Source organism: Ochotona princeps, chromosome 6 (assembly GCF_030435755.1).
Source record: "Ochotona princeps isolate mOchPri1 chromosome 6, mOchPri1.hap1, whole genome shotgun sequence".
Classification (NCBI taxonomy): Eukaryota; Metazoa; Chordata; class Mammalia; order Lagomorpha; family Ochotonidae; genus Ochotona; species Ochotona princeps.
Window position 1 is genome coordinate 73,207,379 of NC_080837.1, and position 20,102 is coordinate 73,227,480.

Here is a 20,102-nt window from a genome sequence, read left to right on the forward strand (position 1 = left end):
GGCAGAGTATTGGTTATGAGAAAATGCGGCAGCCACCCAGGACTCAGCTTTTCAGCTGACCGTCTTGAGTGGTCAGACTTCATTTGGAAGAATACCAGTCATAGCCATGCCTCTGTTCTTATGTTTAATCTGAAGGAAACTAAAACAGTAAGCTTTGTCTTCAGGTTTTTTTCCATCCTTTCATTTGACTGGCGGGTTCTTCTGTATCGATTGTGAATGAACATGTGTCCGCTGGACTGGCTGAAGGGGCCAGTTGCAAAGTATCAGTTCAACCATTTTGTCTTTTTGGTTGTCAATGAAATTATTGATCTCTTCTCGCTAGAATTGCTGACAACACTGAACTGATTGGGCATTTGTTAGCATGGTCTTAACTATGTGACTAAAAAGTCAAATGGTTAGTGTATTGTTAAACTGGTTTAAATTGAATATTGTGTATCCCTTACATCTTTAACTGGGTTTATGAGCATCATTAAGTATAAACTTTTCAGCTTTAGCGTGGTAACTCAGCACCAAAGACATTCATGTTGAAGCAGCGTTAGTACTTGATGACATTCAGCATTCGTTTTTCCTGTGCAAACTTAAATCCAATTCCAGTTATGATTTGATAGAGTGGGTTCACATGGCAAGAACAGAGCAAAATTGGTGCAATTTTCTTTCAGTGGGGTGCTGCCTCTTTTTAAGACTGACAGTGCCATCCACTGACACTGGTTTGGCAGTTGGTTCTGCTGAGCCTTGTTACACGTGCTCCATGAGCTGCATATGGTGGCGGTGAGGAAGCTCTACTGCCGTTTTTTGATGTATGGGCTGATTATAATTTCCCTTACTTTGGGATGAAACTACTCCGGAAGTGTTCAAAGATCAGAAACCAGACAGTAGTTTTTGAGTTTGAAGTGAGCAAAACAAGTAAATATAAAGTCACTATTAAAAATTGGTTTTAATAATTTGTCTGCTATCCAAAATTATCATCCACATTTGGTCAGCAAATCTCTACAAGTGGATTTGTTGGTCACTTTTTAAAGATTTATTTATTTTAATTGCAAAGTCAGATATACAGAGAGGAGCAGAGACAGAAAGGAAGATCTTCCATCCGTTGATTCATTCCCCAAGTGAGCGCAATGGCCAGCGCTGTGCCAGTCCAAAGCCAGGAGCCAGGAACTTGTTCTCGGTCTCCCACACGGGTGCAGGGTCCCAAAGCATTGAGCCATCCTCGACTGCTTTCCCAGGCCACAAGCAGGGAGCTGGATGGGAAGCGGAGCTGCTGGGATTAGAACCGATGCCCACATGGGATCCTGGCGCATTCAAGACAAGGACTTTAGCCACTAGGCCATGCGCAGGACCCCTGTTGGTCACATTTTACCTTACCTTTGCCCTGTGTTAGGATATGGGCTGACATGTGTAAGACTGGATATGTATATTGCGCTGACTAGCAATCATGAGCGTCCTCACTTTCCCAGGATCATAGATAAAACTGTAAGGGTAGCGTGTCAGGGGCTCTCAGTGCCCCCTGGCATCACTGAGAGGAGTGCTGCCATGTCACAGCGCCTTCAGGTGAGTCACAACCTAGCCACAAGTGACGGGCACATCCGGTGGAAGTTCAGGATAAAACATCACTTGTGTCTCAAAACATCGCACTGTTGTGTGGTGACTGGATATTGCTGCCTAAATTGTCCCATGTCCTTTTGGAGAGAGAGAATTTACCGGGAATTGAAATGTGCAAGCTGTCTTAAGATGCAGTCAAATAAAGTATGGTTATGTTGTGTTTGCGTTTTTCTTTAAGATGCAACTGTGTGCATTTTCTGATTGTTCTTTGCCCTACTCAGAACAGCAAGAGCAAGAAGCAAGTTGTTCGGCTTCCTACTTCCTGCCTCTTGGGCAAGCATCCTGTGAAAGAAGTTGACAGGCAGCTTGCAGTCTACTTTATGTTCTGACAAAGTGAATTTGGAAATAATGTGAACTCGATTTTCCTAAAAGCACTCACCTTAGCCACTCAAGTGTCATTGCGTGAGAGTGTTCTTGTGTACTAAAAGCAGAAGCCAGTTTTTAGTCCTTATTCTATACAGTTTCTTCCTGTGACAGTTTGCCCGAGGGCTCATGTCAACAAAGCCTTTCCTCTCGCTGCTGGTGCCAAGGTAAAAGACAGCAGTAGTCAATAGACCTTTCGCCCCATTCGTAGGAGGCACATTAAATAGCAGTTAGGTACGCTTTGGTATTTCACTTTGATATAACACTTGTGTGTTAGCAATAACAGGAAGTGATTTACTTTAGTCACGTGGCTGCAAAATTCTGTCATGCCTGTTACCTGTTCGCAATGTTCTTTATAGTAGTGTGAAAATTCCCAAGTTCCTGGAACTCTTAATTCAGACTCAGTAAGGATAGCAAAGTCGATGTATTCTCCCACACTTAGGAACACAGTTGATTGTTACCCTGTAGCCCAGAGATGAAGTGATGCTCCTTTTAACAGGCAGCTCTTAAATAGTTTTCACAGTCTTGTGAGTTTTTGCACAGCCATCTGCAGGTGGTTGTGCTGTGGCACCCTGCAGTGTGGCGGCCATTGGTTGCCATAGCTTCTGAGCCCCTGCAATGTGTTGGTCTGAATTTTTAGTTGTTTGTTGAGATGAGCCGCGTGTGTGCAGTGGCTGTGAAATTGTAATATAGCTTAAGTGATATTTAAAGACCAGTAACTGAAGATGGCATTTTAAAAAAGTACTGTCTGATTCATTGGAATATGAAGTAGAAGGATCTGAACAAGCGCGTATAGCTGAACTGTATTGGTTGACTGTCAGTCCGTCTGGGATACTGCCTCCTGTCGCGCCCGCTGTGGCGTGGCCTTTCTGAGAAAAGCAGCCTGCAGGCTTGTGTTCAAAGTGGCATGGCAGAGAGGTATGGCTGTGTGTCAGGATGGGTTTCTGCTAAGACTGTCATCTTTTGACCCGAGAACATTCTGTGTGGTCATTACCAGTAGTTTCCCTTTGTGGATGAAGTTGGAATCGTGTTTCACTTCCGCACAGGATTTATCTCCTGCTGAGGGGTCAGACTGGAGCGCAGGAATCTGCCATCTTCCTGGCTCAGTTATGAAGTCGTCAGATCACTCTGTTGACGAGCCCAAAGGCTGGTGTTTGCTGTCTCTGCGCAGACCAGAGAACTTCGCTGTGTCCCATGACTTCTGTCTGATACCCTTGGTTACCTGGCTAAGTGTAACTCATTCAAGGGCCAGGTGTGGGAGTGATAAACACCTGGCCAGCAGTACCTGGTGCCCTGCACAGCCCATTGCTTGCTCCATGCAAATCTATTGTTGGAAGGTACAGTAGGAATAACATATCACCCAAGTGCCAAAGTTGACCTGTCTGAGAAATGTGTATGACACGGGAAGAGTTTCTAGTTTTAATTGTGTAAGGTTGTTGTAATAAGAAATAACTTTTTTTAGTTAGATTGAATTTTCGTGATTACCTCTGCTGTATAAATCTAATACCTCAGTTTCTTGAGAATATGTTTTGTGTTTGTAAATAAAATAACTTATGATATTGCTAGGAAGAAGGACCTGGCTTTTAAGGAAATTATATAAAGACATTTGTTATGAGTGTGTTACATTGAAATTTCTTAAAAGCAGACCTTTCTGATGCAGCGGACCTAGAGGCTTTAGTGAACATATTCGGTGAGGTTTGTGTCCAGGCAGTATGTTCCCCCATTTGTTCACTTGCTGTTGTGAAGATTTCTGTTTTATTTGCATTCCAAAGAAACCTGTCTTTAAAAAAGCCAGCAGGGAGCACAAACGTGAACGATGCTTAATTTTGCCCCTTATGTATTCATTCTTAAGAATATTTCTTGGGATTTAAATATTTTGCCAGTTAAATCATGCAGTACTATCTTGTCGTGGATCTTGAAAGGATGCACTAATTCCATTAAGGAAATTATTTGCATTTCTTTGCTGCATTAAAGTACACAGTTGCATGAAAATTCTTAATAAAAAGATATTGTTAAGCTTTATGTTCATGAAATACTCAATGCCCCAGTGTGTGGGGGGATTCATTCCTGTCACCGTTAGGGCCAGATGCCCATGGTTGTGACCATATTAAGGGTGCTGCACTTGCTGCCTTAAAGCTAAGTCCACTGCCATTGAACTTGGATGTCCCCTCTGTCTCCAGTCGTGCCTGTACATGGTGGCTGCATAGTCAGCTGGCATTCTATTTGATTATTCTGTGAGCACAAATAAGAAATTTGAAGCCCAAGTATTAACTAGGCACGTGCAAAATGACTTCTAATTGTCTTTGGCCTAGTCTACTTACTAGCTTCCTATGATTTGGAAATGAACTCTATCAGGGTGAAGTGGGCATTGTATTTGCATTATTATGTGGTAGTTTTTTCAAGTTAGGAATTGTTAGTGAACATGTAGTTTTTATTTTCATTCTGGTAGAATTGGGTGTGTTTCTTGGTGAGATTGATGGATGGCATTGCTGCCTGCTGATTGACTCCGGCAGTTCTGCGTGGCCTTGGCTGAGGCGGCAGCTGGGAGCCAGCCGCTGTAGGGGGCGGGAGCCCCGGTACTACAGCCATCAGCACTGCTTCCTAACGTCTACACTGGCAGAAAGCTGGCATCAGGAACTAGAGGCTAAGCTGGGAATCCAACCCAGGCCCTCTGGTTTGTGACGTGTCAATTTCTGAGCAAGATATCTGCTCCCTCTCTCAGCTTCTACTGATACAGCACCTGATAAAAATGGTGGAATGATCATTAGAGAATTTACGGTAATCCGTTCACATGCTAGTAGCCCAATACATAGTAAATAGAAAGTGGAAGCTACTATTTATAGGATATGGAATGTAATTTTGTATTTTGCTATTGTTTTACAATGTCATTTAAATGTCTTAAATATTATGCTAAATCTTTGTGAATACCCAGGCTATACCACATGAAGAGAAAAAACTATTGAAATAAGTATACGGATATAATAAACGCTCTGTGTACTTAGCCGGGTCCCACAGTAAGGCAAATTTGGCCTTATCCATGCCTTCTTACAGTTTCAAAGCAGATCTCAGGGGTGATGGTTTTGTGATATTTTGATACTGGGATGATACAATTTGATTTTATAAGATGAAGCCATGATACCTGTCTCACATTCGTCCTTCATGCCGGGGTTCCAAGCGCTGTGGGAGATGAGCCTGTTTTCCCTACTTGTGCATGTGTAGTTTCCCTGGAATGGAGCTTTATGATAGTTGGGCAATTGGTCATGCCTGTGTTTGCTAACTGTCCAGAATAGTGCCTGGAAGGGATTAGTAGGCAGAGAATAAAATTATTAACACAAATGAATTGTTGCAGGATTTTTAAAAAGTGCATAGCAGAGGAGTTCTGGGACCTGAAGTCCACAAAGGTTTTTACTGGTGGTCCCTTGGTCTCTGCTCCTCCACGGCTTGCTTCCTTGGTTCAGCGTGTCACAGCCATCCTCTGCTAGCACCTGCCTCGACATCCCAAGGTCGTGAGATGATGAGGCAGTATGCATTGAACAGTTACTGAGGACCTGCCCTGGGCCCAGACACTAACAAGGCAGGCTGAGGCACCCGAGCAGGCTCTCGGGGCTACCTCAATTCTGTGAGATCTAAGAGGGTATTGCCAAGTTGTCTTTTAGGGTCCCAGTGATGTTGACAAGTCAAAGATTTGGAAAAACCACCACAAGCCTAGATATTTTCTTCTTCTGGATCATTTTTGTACATTTTTTTTTAAAAGAAGCAAAGTCCCTGGTATTTGTTGTATATAAACACCTTTTTATAAAACCAGGTCAAATATTTAATTGCCTGGACTCACCTAAGACAATAAAGTTTTACAGGAATTGAGAAGTCCAATTTGTTTTTGTTTTTGTTTTTATCTCGAACAAAATCTTGTTTCATAAACACTGCAAGGGGACACTTTGTTTTAAAGTTTATTTCCCTGAACCTGTAGTTCTGTGGGACAGCTTTAGTGCTTTAACAATGCTTTTAAAGCTTTATGTTGTTTGCAAGTTTTACTCATTTGTAACCCAAAATTTCCCACTTGGCCACCTGATATTCTGTCTTCTCCACCCCAAATGCTTGCCAAGTCATAGCCATAAAGTGAATTTACTGGCAAAGTCAAGTGCATGGACACATCTCTTTAGTCAACGCAACCCAGAGAATCCAGGCCATGGAGCAGGGCTGTTTTTAAATTTAGAAAAAAATAAGCTGAGGCAAAGAGACAGTTAGGGCCAGAAACTTAGTTAAGCAGGCAGGACAGGGAGAAATAGTGCCAGCAGAGATCAGCATTGAGTAGCAGTGTTTGAGTCTTAATGCAGAAGGGTTTTTATCTTTACAAAGAGAAATGTTTGAATATAGTTAGGGCATTGCCTTGAAAAGTTGTGTTCCTCTCAGGTGTAGCTTGTCTTTAGCCAAGGGTGAGTGACAGAGAGAGAGAGGTAGTGGCTTGCCTATAGAACAAAGTGTCTGAAATAGTGCCATCCCCTGCAGCTGGCTGCTCCTGCGGGCTGACACGTCTGAGCCGTCGGCCCCTTCAGGAGGGAAGTTGGTCATCAGCACCCCAGCACCGTTTGGCCCACGAGCCCCTATGGAAGGCCTCAGTGAGGTGGTAGGCAACAGCTCCCACACTGGCTACCCCCTGACCTGCCTGACCCTTTGTTGAGATCACGTCTCGGGGTCCTCCGTATGCAGGCCTGCTTTTGCTGAGGTCTTGCAAATAGGGTTTCTGCTTGCAGGGGCCACTTGGCCACGGTGCCACGGTCTGTAAACACAAGCCTGGGGGTCCATTGAGCAAATAGCTGAAGAGTAGTTACCTCTGCATTTCTTCTCATCAGGGAGTGATGGGATTGAGCAGGGTTGTAGCAAGAAAACCAGAGCTGCTGCCAACATCTGGGCTCTGGACAGGGCCCGGGCAAGGCTCGGGCTCACCAACCCCAAGTCTGCTAGCATTAAAAGTGCTACTTTGGAACCAGAGACTCAATCTCAAAATATATCTGATGTGGGACTAGCTAGTTAAATACTTCAGTTTTCTCATCTGAAAAATGTGATAAATGTGATTTCACATACTTGTGTTTGCAGTGATGATTAAATAGCAGTTGCTGTGACATGGTTACATACTGAAACGTCGTATGGTTATGTATTCAGATCCTGTTCCACCCATGGGGTGAAGGACAGAGGTCAGACGGTGACTTTGACCTGTCCAGCTCTTGGGCATCTGAGAACACAAACACAGTTCCTAAATACAAGATTACATAAATGGCAGTGGCCACCTGGGCTGAGGACCCCATTTTGGGATCCTGTGAAACCTTGGCCTCTATTCTGTATCCTCTGAGTTAAATGTGGCTGTGAAGTTTGGCTACCAGAGCCCAGATAAGAATGTTCTACAAGCGGAGGAGTCGTGTGTGTGCGAATGAGTGTCCCTAGGAAATGAGCCTGGGAGAATATGGGCCCGGGAGAGCTGCTTTTTAAGCTAAAGGACTATCTTTCTGAAGAGGGTGCTTCAAAAAGTTTCTGGGAAATGAAATAAAGAGATTATTTTGGTGCCTTGCTTTCAAATCTTTGAATTATTGTATCCATAATATGCATTTGCATGAACTTTCTGAAGACGCTAACGGAAACTTTGTAAGATCTGAAAGCTTTCTTGAAAGCAAAGCTGAGCAAGGGGCCCTGGAGTTGGAACGCAAGCTCTTGCTGTGCTCCTAGTCTACAGTTCAGCCAAGGGGCCCACGGCCGTTACTTCTACCAGAGGCTAAGGAGGCTCATGGAAATGTCCCACAGAAATAGAAAGAGGCCAGATAAGAAATCTCAGACTTTCCTAAGGATGGGAGCATGATTCACAGAAGGTGCAATAGAAGAAAATTCCATCAAGCAAGTAATTTCGGGACCAGTGTGATGGCTCAACTGGCTAATCCTTCGCCTTCAAGTGCTGGTGTCCTGGGTGCTGCACCTTCCATGCAGCTCCCTGCTTGTGGTCTGGGAAACGGTGGAGGACGGCCCAAGACCTTGGCACCCTGTACCCATGTGGGAGACTAAGAAGAAGCTCCTGGCTCCTGGACTCAGATCAGCTCTGCTCTGGCCATTGTTGCCATTTGGGGAGTGAACTAGCAGATGGAAGATCTTTCTGTTTCTCCTTCTCCCTATAAATCTGTCTTTCCAGTAAAAATAAATAAATCTTTTAAAAGTGTATGATTTCTTTTGTTTCCTGTTTTAAACACTCATCATCTAAGTGAGGTTTTCATTCTCACATGTCAGAATTACTGAAGTTTTTCGTCTTGACTTGCAATCCAGTAAAATTGAGGTCCCTGAAAGCTTGTCCATGTGCGCCCATTGTCCCTCCACCATGCCATCGTGATTTCTTATGGGAGGAAATGTCCCATCCAAGCTAGTAAAAGAGCTGCGTGACTGAGGGCATGAGGGCTTGGTGCTGTCCTGCCATTTGGGTGTAAGTGAAAGTGTTTTCAGTGTTTCTTATCAACTTTGAATGTCTAGACCACAGGTTGGTGAGGGACGATGATCATGGTGGCCACGACGCCAAGCATCTGACAGCACATGTGAGACAATGGGAAACTAACCTTGCAACAAGTGATTCCGAGGGATTTGAGGCTAGAGTTCATAGTATACAACCAGAGGGTGACAACCAGATGGGCCATGTGTTCTCTCTCTCTCTCTCTCGGCTCCCAGGGTGATCTCATTGCACCTGTCACTGCCCAGAATGTTATAATGAGCACATAGCACTCTCATGGGATTGGATGCTTCCAGGTTGTTTCTAAGAAGCTATTCAGGAGTATCTTTTTTGACATATTGTCAAAAAGAAATCAAGGAAGAAAGCCTGTTATCAAAAATGCCAAGGCAAATGTTGTTAGAATCTGTTTGCTCTTGGGTAAGAACTTGCCTCTATACAAGTAGCATCTAGATACTGGGATAGACAATGGTAGTAACAGAGGCCAGTGTGACTGCATGGTTCTGGGGGAGGTAAGGACCAAAGCAATGAGGTAGGGTCCAGGGCCCTGGATGAGAGGAAAGGGGATATGCAACTTTTGAACTCCATCTTATATCTCACTTAATGCACATACTGGACTGGCTGGCTTTGCAAAGCAAGACCTTAGACTTGCCAAGACAACTGAGGTGAAGGGAGTTTCCTTTCTGCTTGTTTGCCCAGACCTAGGCAGGAGGAGGTTGCATGCTACGCTCCCAGTATAGGACAAGATAGTTACTTGAATACTCTCATTCAAGACACCTCTTTATCAGCCCAGACACATGAGTCTCCCCCTGCCCCTCATTATGTTCATGATTATGAGAAGAAAGGAAAACATGTTATTACAGTAAAAAAAAAAAACCCAAACCATTTCCCTGAAGCCAGTCTCCAGTTGGACACCCCACCTCCCTTCCTTGTGGAGCAAGGCTCTCCCATCACTTACTTGGCTTTGAAGATTCTGCTATGCTCTCACTTGTCTCCTGGCTTCTCATTTCTCTACTGAGCTGAGGAAAGAACCCACTGAACTTCACGGGCAATGGGAAGGGATCTAGTTAGGGTTTCCCTAGCCCTGTTTGCTAACATCCTGGGCGTACCGTCCCTGTCTTAACGGCTAATAGGGATAAGTCCAGATGTGACAAGTCGGAGCTGCAGGGCTCCAGGGATTTGTGAGACTTCTCTGTCTCCGCAATCCTTCTGCTAGACCTGCTGTGGCAGGACTATGGGTTGAATGAAACCATGAAATAGCAAGAGGGGACAAATGTACAGTCCAGAGCCACAAGTCGGGCACCGGGTTCTTTGGGACCTCAGTGAATTGAACAAGGCTCATGCAAGCGATGACCACAGGTTTGGTGTAAGAAAGTGCACTCCCGAATAGACTAGGGGCAGCACACTGGTCAGAATCTCAGCAAGAGGCTGTGACCAAAGGCCTCTAAGGTGAGGGTAGATTTGCCTTTGACAAGGGAGTGTTTAGCTGCCAGGGGAGAGACCCTTAGAGGGGTTCTAAGATCAGCTAGTGTGTAGGCCATGACCTTGTCTATAGACAAGATTCCAAGTGAAGATTTTTCAGGCTTGCAGTTTTTCGAGCTGTCACGTTTTTTGCCCCCCTCAGTTTCCTCAAGTGGCTCTTCTCTGTCTCTGGCCCCAAGGGAGGGAGAGGCAGAGAAGGAGAGAGATCATGCAGACTGAGAAGTGGAGATTCTTGCGAGTTGTCTTAGTGAGCTTCCCCAGCTACCCCTTATCTCTCTCCCGTATTACTTAAATTCCACATATAGGGCCCGGCACGGCAGCCTAGAGGCTAAAGTCCTCACCTTGAACGTGCCGGGATCCCATATGGGTGCCAGTTCTAACACTGGCAGCCCAGCTTCCTATCCAGCTCCCTGCTTATAGCCTGGGAAAACAGTCAAGGACAGCCCAAAGCCTTGGGACCCTACACCCCCCGTGGGAGACCCGGAAGAGGTTCCGAGCTCCTGGCTTTGGATCGGCTCAGCTCCGGCTATTGTGGTCACTTGGTGAGTGAATCATTGGACGGCAGATCTTCCTCTCTGTCTCTCCTCTCTGTATATCTGACTTCCCAATAAAAATAAAATAAATCTTACAAATTCAACATATATATACACACAAGTACACATACACATACAAATAATATGTATCATATCCTGAGCTACTTGTGACATTACTGTTAATGACCAACACGAGAAAGTTGGTAAACGGTATTCTCTTTTAAATAACTTATCCATTTCTAAGTCAAAGTTACACAGAGAGGGGAAAACACACTCAGAGAGAGAGAGAGAAAGAGTTTGACTTGACTTACTGGTTCACTGTCCAAGTGGCCACAATAGCTAGGACTGGTTGAAGCCCGGAGTTATCATCGAAATTTCCTAAGTGGGTGTAAGGGCCCAAGCAGTTGGGCCATCTGCTGCTGCTTTTCCCAGACCATTAGCACGGAGCTGAATTGGAAGTGGGTAGCTGGGACATGAACCAGTGTTCATGTGGGATGCCAGCGTCGCAGGTGGCAGCTTTACCTGCACACAATGCTAATTCCACAACCAGTATTCTATCTGCACAAATTAGTGTCTGTGGTGTCCCTGGATGATTGAGCTCATTGGATCCTGGTGTCCTGTCCTGTGTGAAATGAATATGATCCAGCTCATGCCCTAGGGAGTGTGTGTGGGGTCCATGTCATACCGTGATAATCATTTGTGGGATGCCGGGGCAGGTAGAATGTTTGAGAGCTCCTGGAGGAGGACTTGGGGATCTTGACTCAGTTCTTGCTTCCTCCTGGCTCTTGGATGTTTGCTTTTATCAATTTATTTTATGTTATGTTATGTTATGTTATATTTTATGTTATGTTTTGTTTTATTTTATTTTATTTTATTCTATTCTATTCTATTCTATTCTATTCTATTCTATTCTATTCTATTCTATTTTATGATGCTTTTGTTTTTGCAGACACTATTTGTAACCTGTAGTGTGGGACTTTAGCAAAACAAGAGGCACTGGAACCCAGACAGAGCAGGAAAAGATTTTGAAGGACATACATTCTTGAACTTGTATTTCAGAGGGTGGTGCAGGAAAGTGCGTACTAATGCTCTACTGAGGGGGGCTCAGACCACCGCTGAGAAGAAAAGCTGCAGTGGTGGTGGGGCCCATGTGCTCCGGGTTTGTGGCAATCCGCTGCGGAAAGCAGGATGGCGCTGTGATAGGAAAGGCCCTGCCCCGCTCCCTGGGCTCCAGCCTGCACACCTGCTAACCCTTGTTGGAAAGTCCTGCAGTCTGCTTCTCCAGCAGGCAATCTCTTGGAAGAGTATCTTTTTTTTTAAAATTAGTTTATTTTTATGGGAAAGGCAGATATGTAGAGAGAAACATCTTCCATCTGCTGGTTCACTTTCCAAGTGGCCGCAACTGCTGCAGCTGAGCCAATCCAAAGCCAGGAGCCAGGAGCCAGAAGCTTCTTCTGGGTCTCCCACATGGGTGCAGGGTCCCAAAGCATTGGGCCATCCTCGACTGCATTCCCAGGCCACACTCAGGGAACTGGATGGGAAGTGGAGTGGTCAGGACACAAAGCAGTGATAATATGGGATTCCAGCATGAGCAGGGCAAGAATTTTAGCCACTGGATCATCACACCAGGCCCCAGAAGTTTTGAATTTTAATTAACCAGTTTTTCAGCTATTTTTTTAAGAAGGTGCCTTTGTTGTCGCACCAAAGGAAAAAAAAAATAATTACTGAATCCAAGGTAATTTAAGTTCTTATATGCTATCTTTTAGGAGTTTTATGATTTGTACTTTACATTCAGGTCTCTGAATTTGAGTTAGTTTTTGTGAAGATTGTAAAATATGTTTCCGGATTCATTTCATTCCCTCTGCTTCCACCTTCTGAAAGCCATTGTGAAAAACTAATACGGCTTTTCGATTAAATGTTTGATACAAATCAGCAGTGGATCCGTCTGGGGTTTTTGCTTACTGTCTTTGAAAACAATCAAGCATTGATTAAATTAATTCACAAAAATAGTCTTCTGAAATTGGACTCTTCTCATATGTGAATTTGACACAATGTATCTCTTAAGAAATTGATCCATTTCATGCAAGTTATCAAATTTGTGAGTGTACAGTTGTTCACTCTAGTCCTTAATTATCTTCATTTTTACAAAAGATTCATTTCTTTTTATTTGAAAGGCAAAATTATGGAGAGAGAAGGAGAGAAAAGAGATAGCTCTTCCACCTGCTGTGTCACCCTCTAAATGCCATAGTAGTTGAAGCTGAGCTGAGCTGAAGCCAGGAGCCAAGAGCTTCTTCCAGATCTCTCTTGTGTGTGCAGGGTCCCAAGGTCTTGAACCCTCGCTTGCTGCTTTCCCAGGCCATGATCAGGGATCTAGATTGACAATGGAGCCTCCGGCACTCAAACTGGTGCCAACATGGGATGCTGGCATGGCAGACAGAGGCCCAGTGTGCTATGCCAAGGCACCACCTTAATTATCTTTAAAATCTACAGAATCAGTGGTTGATATCCAATCTTTTATTTCTGATATTAATATCTGTGTGTTTTTTTCTATTTTTCTCCTTTAGACTGGCTAGCTAGGGGGTTATGAATTTTATTTCCATTTTCAAAGAGACAGCTTTTCATATTATCATTTTTTCCCATTGATTTTATATTTTCAGTTTTATTGACCTCTGGTTTTTCTTATCTTCAGTTCTTTTTGTAATTTTCTAAGGCGGAAATTCATGTCAATCATTTTATTCTCTTTCTCCTGTTCTCATGTAGGTACTCAATGCTAGAAATTTCTAAGCATTGTTTTCCTTGCATGCTTTTGAATTTTAAAATGCTTTCATTTTCATGTAATTCAAAATAAGTTTTAATTTCTCTCAAAGTTTCTTCTTTTACCTAAATGTCATTGTGGGAGTCTGGTCTGATCTTTCCGAGGTTTAGAATTTTTACAGCTGGTGATTTCTAGTTTAATCTCGTTATGACCTTGAAGCACACAACCTGTGTTTTCTACTCCTTCAATCCGGAGTACAGTCTGCCTTGGTGAATGTCCCAGACGGACTTGAGAGGAGTGTCTTCTGTTGTTGGATGAGGCAGTCCTATGTTCTACTCTGTCCTGCTGATTTATAGCGTTATGGATTTCAACTACATCCTCACCGATGTTTGAGCCTGCTTGATTGGAGCATTCATGAGAGGGGTATTAAATTCACAAATTCTGTAAGAGTCAATTCACTCAGCCGCTTCTCCTGTGGTTCATGTTTTGATGTTTTGCTGTTACGTACATACACATTAAGGGTTGGTGCATCTTTTTGGAGAGCTGGCTCCTTTATTATTGTGTTTCTAGAAAATCCAATATACAGGAACCAGCCACCAAGAGTAGAAGGTGCCAAGAGACAGAAGAAAGAAGCAAGCAAAGCCAGGATTATTTTGTAGTGTGTGTAATTTGCTGGAGGGATTTATGGTCACAAGTCTGGTCTTGGATGACATTGGGACAATGGACTGTTCAACTCTCAGCCACTTGTAAGGGATTTATATATTAACCTAGACAAACATGGTTCACAGATAACCTAAGTGTATCTGGACTTTCTCAAGAAATATTGCCATCCTAAGCATGAGATAAGGGGTGTTCCAGGGTCTATCCTGGCACAAAAGCCTGGATGTTTATCTTAATGATGTTCATTACCCTACAATGTTTGAAATAACCATCAGGAATACCTAAAGAGCAAGACAGAAATTAGGACCAAAATGTTTGCAGCCATGTCAAGCTGAACTTGTATGGTTCACCCTTTCTAATAGCTCATACAAGCTCATGTACCACTCCGTCCCCTTTTCCAATATGCCCTGTACCTGCAAGGGCTTCCAGCATTGCCATGACCTGGGAGTCCACTGTCTGCTCTCCCGTGTCAAAACAAACCAATCTCACGAGTCTTCCTGTCCAGTGTGCATGGAGGAAGTATTAGCTAAACAGAAAACAGTTTGAATGGGATCAAGAGAGGATGTTCATTTTTCTAAGGCCTGGGTAGCTTGGGGAACTGCAGGATTCATGGTAGGCACTATCATGTTAGCTTTCCGATACTCTCCTGGGTTCTTGGCCCTCTCAACTGAAGGTGAGCAGAGATGAGGATCAATTTCCTTCAGGGTAGCAACAAGGACCCACTTACTCCTGTCATCATGGTATAGGTGAGAACTTCAGCCTTAATTCAGTAACACAAGTGGGATTTATTTCTGGACGGCATCAATGTTTTTGTTGAACCAACATCAATAGACACAACAAACCGTATTAACGTAATGAAGGACAAAAGCCACACAATCTCAGCGGAAGCAGAAAAAGCATTTAACGCGATTCAACAGTCTTCCCTGATAAAGCACCCTACAGAAACCATGGCAGTCATCTTAGTCCCCTGCTAAGATCTCTGTTTTGGGTGATGTTTTTTTCCATCTGTGCCTGCTGCAATCCCCCTGTCTTCGGCCCTGGAATCTCTACGTGATTTTGCCAATGAATAGTTTTATTGTCCTAATCATACCCCTCCATCTGTAATAGTCCTTGGGATCTACTATGTGTTAACTAGTTCCATTTATATAAAAAGTTCCTTTAAGCTCACTTGCATCTGTGCTAATGTTTTAAGTTGGCTCTGCAAGGGTTTGATTTATCAATGTTGAGTCAGAAGACTGCAAGGGGTTTCAGAAATCCTCTGCTCTAGCCAACTTGCTCCATTCCAGCCATTCTGCCCTTACATATCATCTTTGACGAGTGGACAAATACTCTATTTTTTAACATTTACAGGGAAGATTCTAACCTGCAGAGTAGAGTGACAAGCTGCAGAGTAGCCTCACTAATCCTGCACAGGAAACAGAGATGGAAAAAAGATTAAATATGGGAGCAGGGAAGGGAGAATAAGTTGTGGGGGACAGATTGCACCTTCAGAACTCCGTGGGTGATGCATTTTGTCTTGACACGCTCACCGTCTCATCTGTAGGGGATCACCGTGTAATAACTGGGCCTGGTTTCATGTACCTGCCTCTAATTACTCTATTAGTAATTACAATGTATTGTAAAGTCTTGGTTTCCTTTTTATAGCCTATATTTAGCACTGTCTCTGAAACATTAAGTCAGGAAATAAGTAATAAGCAAGATGACAGGAACTTTTGCAAATCACAGTGGAAGAACTTGAAACCAGTTCAGAATCAGACAGGTCAGGGCCAGCTCTGGGGCCAGAAAGGGTAGTGAGGAAGCCTCGCAGTTGACTCAAACCCCAGGGAGAGCGATATGGCAGTGGGGAGGAGAGAACTGGGGACAGAAACACTGGGGAAAACGTCACTGGTCCCTGTCTTGGGTGGTTGATAATTCCCTTTTCTACATTGTTTTAAACTGCACATAATCATGATGGCCAGCAGAGGGCCCTCAAGCGTCAAGTGCTCTCTGCAATGCTGTGGGATTGAGTTTGGTTTTATTCCTTACATTTTTTTTTCTCTTTTCTTCACTTCTCTTCTTTTAAATCAGGAAAAAAGAAACATTCATGTCTTACTGGGAAATGGTCACAAAAGACATAAATGTGTGTCGCTGACATTGGATTGTAGTTTTAGCACTGTTTCATAGAGACTGAACTGCTTCAGCCAAACATCAGTGGGCCATCAACTTCCACAGCACTCAAAGTGAAGAAGGTTTATTATGAAGCAGTTTATATTCTAGAGAAACAATGGAGGTTCTTGTTTCTTTTGCAGGGGAAATGCATGGGCATGCTTGTTCATGTGTGTGTCTAAAACACAGTGAATATAAAATAGACCCCCTTTCAAATAGTTATGAAAACGTTTACCAATCCAATTAATCTTTTTTTTTTTTTTGAAGATCTGTGAATGCTGTGTTGAACTCAGTCCCTGTAGGACAGTGGGTGGAACAGAAGCTTTCTAAATACCTCCTTAACTCTAGTAATCTGTGATTGGAGTCCATTTTGATACCAAGCCTTACATTTCCTCAAGACTTGGGTTACCTTTTTGGTGGTGCTAAACATAACATGTGACACGCAGCATACTTCTGTCTCAGATGCACAAAATTCCCCAGCAGCATGAAGCTCCTGTGGCCCAGAGATTGACTTTCTTGACTACGCCTTCCCTGTGGGACCCGAGTTGTTAGGACCACTCCCCAGGCAGAGGGCTGTGTACGTGAGAGACTTGAGATTTAAGCTTCCTCGTATTTCCTGGTGCATCATCCCTACCTGTTTGCTGCTCAAGGAAAGAGTTTGCAGTCTGCCTTGCAGCCATGCCTGCAGGATGCTGGAGACTAGTAATGTCAACAAGACAGGCTTTCATAGATAGGCTCAGACACCTACACCCCCTTCCGCACTTCCGCCAAGGCTTGTCGAACTTCTCAATCTATGGAGAATAGCTGGGAACATGTAGGAAGATGAGCATCACCCTCCAGAGTGGCTGGGGACACTTACTGAACTTCTTCCTCAGCCATCACTGTACAAGGCCAGGGCCAAGAGTGTGGCAACAGGTAGCAGTCAGCAAGGAGACGGAATGCTCAGAAGAGGGAGCCCAAAGCCCAAGAGCCTCAGGATGGTATCTTTCAGTCAAGGCCACGGAAGTCAACAGAGGACACAGCAAAATATGGGAGGATTGGCACCATGCTCACAGCTGTACACCTTCCCCTAAGGTGGGCCCTGGAACGGAGTTTGCTGTGGAGTGGATACTCCACTCGCTGCATGACTGAATTAATGAATGAATGCATTGTGGACTTATTCTGAAGTATATATATATATATCAAAAAAGCCATCCTTAACCATTGACTTGGTTTTCAATTGTTCTATTCTGTACTTGAATAAAATGGGATGCAGTTCAGATTTTTTGGGGTCTGGCCATCCTTAAATTATCTCTTCATGTACTCTCGCTCAAACCCTCTTATAGTTTTCCAGATTAATGTAGTGGAATTTTGTGGAACTATTTGGAAGTAGACTTTTTTTTTTTTTTTTTTCAGTCAAGGTAGGAAATAACTGCTGTTCGTTACCACCTGATGGCCGTGAGCTTCCATGGTAAGAAAGGCACAAGGAACTGGTGTGCTGAGCTCTGTTGTTCAGGATCCAGTGCAAAGCAGAAACCATTATCTGTCCATTTATAACGGTATTTCATGGATGGCTCTCGTGAAAGTCATCTTTACTTAAACCACGGTACACTGACACAGAATTATCATCCACACAAATGGATGAGAAAAAGCGTCTCTGCTCAAAAACATAGAGAAAAGTATGTTTCCAAAAGTATGCAAAAAGGGGTGTTTTTCTTTCTCCTGAAAACTCAGAGCAAGACAAAATACTATTTTCACAGAGCTGCTATGCATTTGGCCACAGACAAGTCTTTTTTTCTTTCTAAAGCTGGAGAAATGTTCAGCTAGAAACATAAGCGAATGTGCCCCAGGCTGAGTTTTATAGTTTTTAGCAGCAGCAGCTGTGTTTATGATGGTTGTACATTACCCTGAGAAAAAATGTAAGATTAAGTATAGGATTCATGTTCTCAGACAGCTATCAGCGGAAAGAGCTCCAGGCCTCATGTCCTTACCTTCGAAAAATTGTGCTAAAGTTGTTACTTTCAATGATAAAAGTTTTTTTTTTTTGTTGTTCTGGTAAACTAGAATATTTATACTTCTAATGTTGGGAGTTTCAACACTACCTACACATTACATTCACCTGGAAGCTTATTAAATACCCTACCAACCTAATCTTCGAACTCAACTCCAGCCTAAATGAATCACAAGGCAGGACCCAGAAGCCTGGATTGTTCCTAATTTCTTCATGACTCAGCAGGTGATGCTAACCTGTGACCAGCATTTGAGCTGTTGCTCCTCAGCCACTGCCACGCCACAGTGTATACTTGAATTCAGTTCTGGATGGGAGACTTCTCATGGAACAAACTGCTGCCCCAGTAAAGACAGTAAAGACAGTTGAGTTATCCTTTTGCTCCCCGCCTCTTCCAACCTTCTCAGTTAGTCCGATCTATCCCTATGGCCACAGTTGGGCTGTCCGTTAAGAGGTTCTTACTGCTAAAACAGAATCCCACCAAGTTCTTGCCCTTTTCTTCTTCTTTTTTTTTGAAAGACTTATTAATCTATTTTCACCAGGAAGGCAGATCTACAGAAAGAGGGAGAGAGAAAGAAAGAGAGAAATACCTTCCACCCATGGGCTTATTCCCTAAATGGCTTCAGCGGCCACAGCTGAGCTGATCCAAAGCCAGAAGTGTCCTTCAGGTCTCCCATAAGGGTACAGGGACTTGAGCCATCCTCCACGGCCTTTACAGGGCATAAATAGGGAACTGGATTGGAAGTGGAGCAGCTGGGATTCAAACTGGCACCTATATGGAATGCCAGCATTTGCAAGTGAAGGGTTAGCCTGATACACCACTGTGCCAGCTCCAGTTCTCACCCTTTCTGAAATACACCATCACCTTTACCCTAAACCAAGACTAATCCCACTGGTCATAGAAAGAAGCGATCCAATGCTGAGTTGGAAGTTAAATTGTAGAAAGGAGGAAACAGCTCCTGCTGTTAGCAGGCCACATTTGGTGTACAATAGTGTGTTCCAAAGAGAATTTCTGCTGGGTGGCTCTGACAAATCGTTTAATCTCTTTGTACCTCATTTTCCTCAGCTGTAAAATGAAGATGCTATTTGTACTGACTTACAAAGTTATTGTAAGGATTAAACATAGAAAGCATTTGTATAGTGTCTCACGCACAATGGGAAACCTGTGCACTCTGGTGGTTATTGCTATTATTAACTAACCCTTTCAAATTCTTGAATTTATAGCTGGTGTGGAAGAGTTCCACATTGAGCATGCAAATAAACTCAAGAAGAGAAGGCATAATGACTAATTTTTCTTTTGCAGCTTACACCCTTGTAGAGTTCTGAGAAATATTTTGAGCTATGGCATCTTCATCAGCTCCTGTATCCTGAGGCAATGTTTAATTTAGACTATCCATTTAAGATGTATAAATTCCAAGAGCTTTTGAGGAAAAGGCCTCTTTTTTCACTGTATAATCAAGCTTGGATTTCTAGGACTCTTGGGCAATGATGAAAATGAGGGCAACAATTGCATAGCTGGAGAAATACAAGCACCTGTCTCACTGATGGATTAACTCCATGCATGCATCAATGAGTGTAGAATTTATTCATGACAAATTGTGTTCCAGATGCCATCCTGGGAAGGGGGATATCCTAAGTCCAGAGGGTTCATAGTAGGAGATTTTGTACTAATGGTGAAGAAGAACAGGGAAGTTATGCTTTGACTTATTCTTCAGTGTTGAGAACGGCATGTCCCATTTTCCTTTAAGCCACCAGATCAACCATGATAGATGAGGTCCTTGTGAGGAGCTTGACTTCATGTATCCTTATAAGGATCTTACTTTCTGAGAAGGCTAGCGAATCCATTTCTCTGTCCTTTTACTTGAAAAAGCATCTTGCCTAGCACAGGAAAAAAGTAAGACAGCACAAAGAACAAAAAGAACCAGCTGGAGAGCAGCCCAGGGATGACCAAACTTGGAAGAAACCAGGATGTTTGTCCTCCGCATTTCAGGCTTTCTGACTTAGTGGCTGATCCAAAGCACTGAGTGTCAATTCAGGTGACACTTTCCTCTGTCATTTCTTTCTCTTTGGAACTTCTCTACATAAGATTTGGAAGCGTGTTTT

General features: G+C 43.4%; 1 long non-coding RNA gene across 1 annotated transcript in view; it reads left to right on the forward strand.

Moving 5' to 3' along the window:
- Positions 1–1,757, forward strand: part of LOC131480593 (uncharacterized) — a 128,299-nt gene extending 126,542 nt beyond the window's left edge. Inside the window, exon 2 of the long non-coding RNA XR_009245648.1 lies at positions 1,335–1,757. This is a non-coding gene — a long non-coding RNA (uncharacterized LOC131480593). The remainder of the gene's footprint in view (positions 1–1,334) is intronic.
- Positions 1,758–20,102: the final 18,345 nt, after the last annotated feature.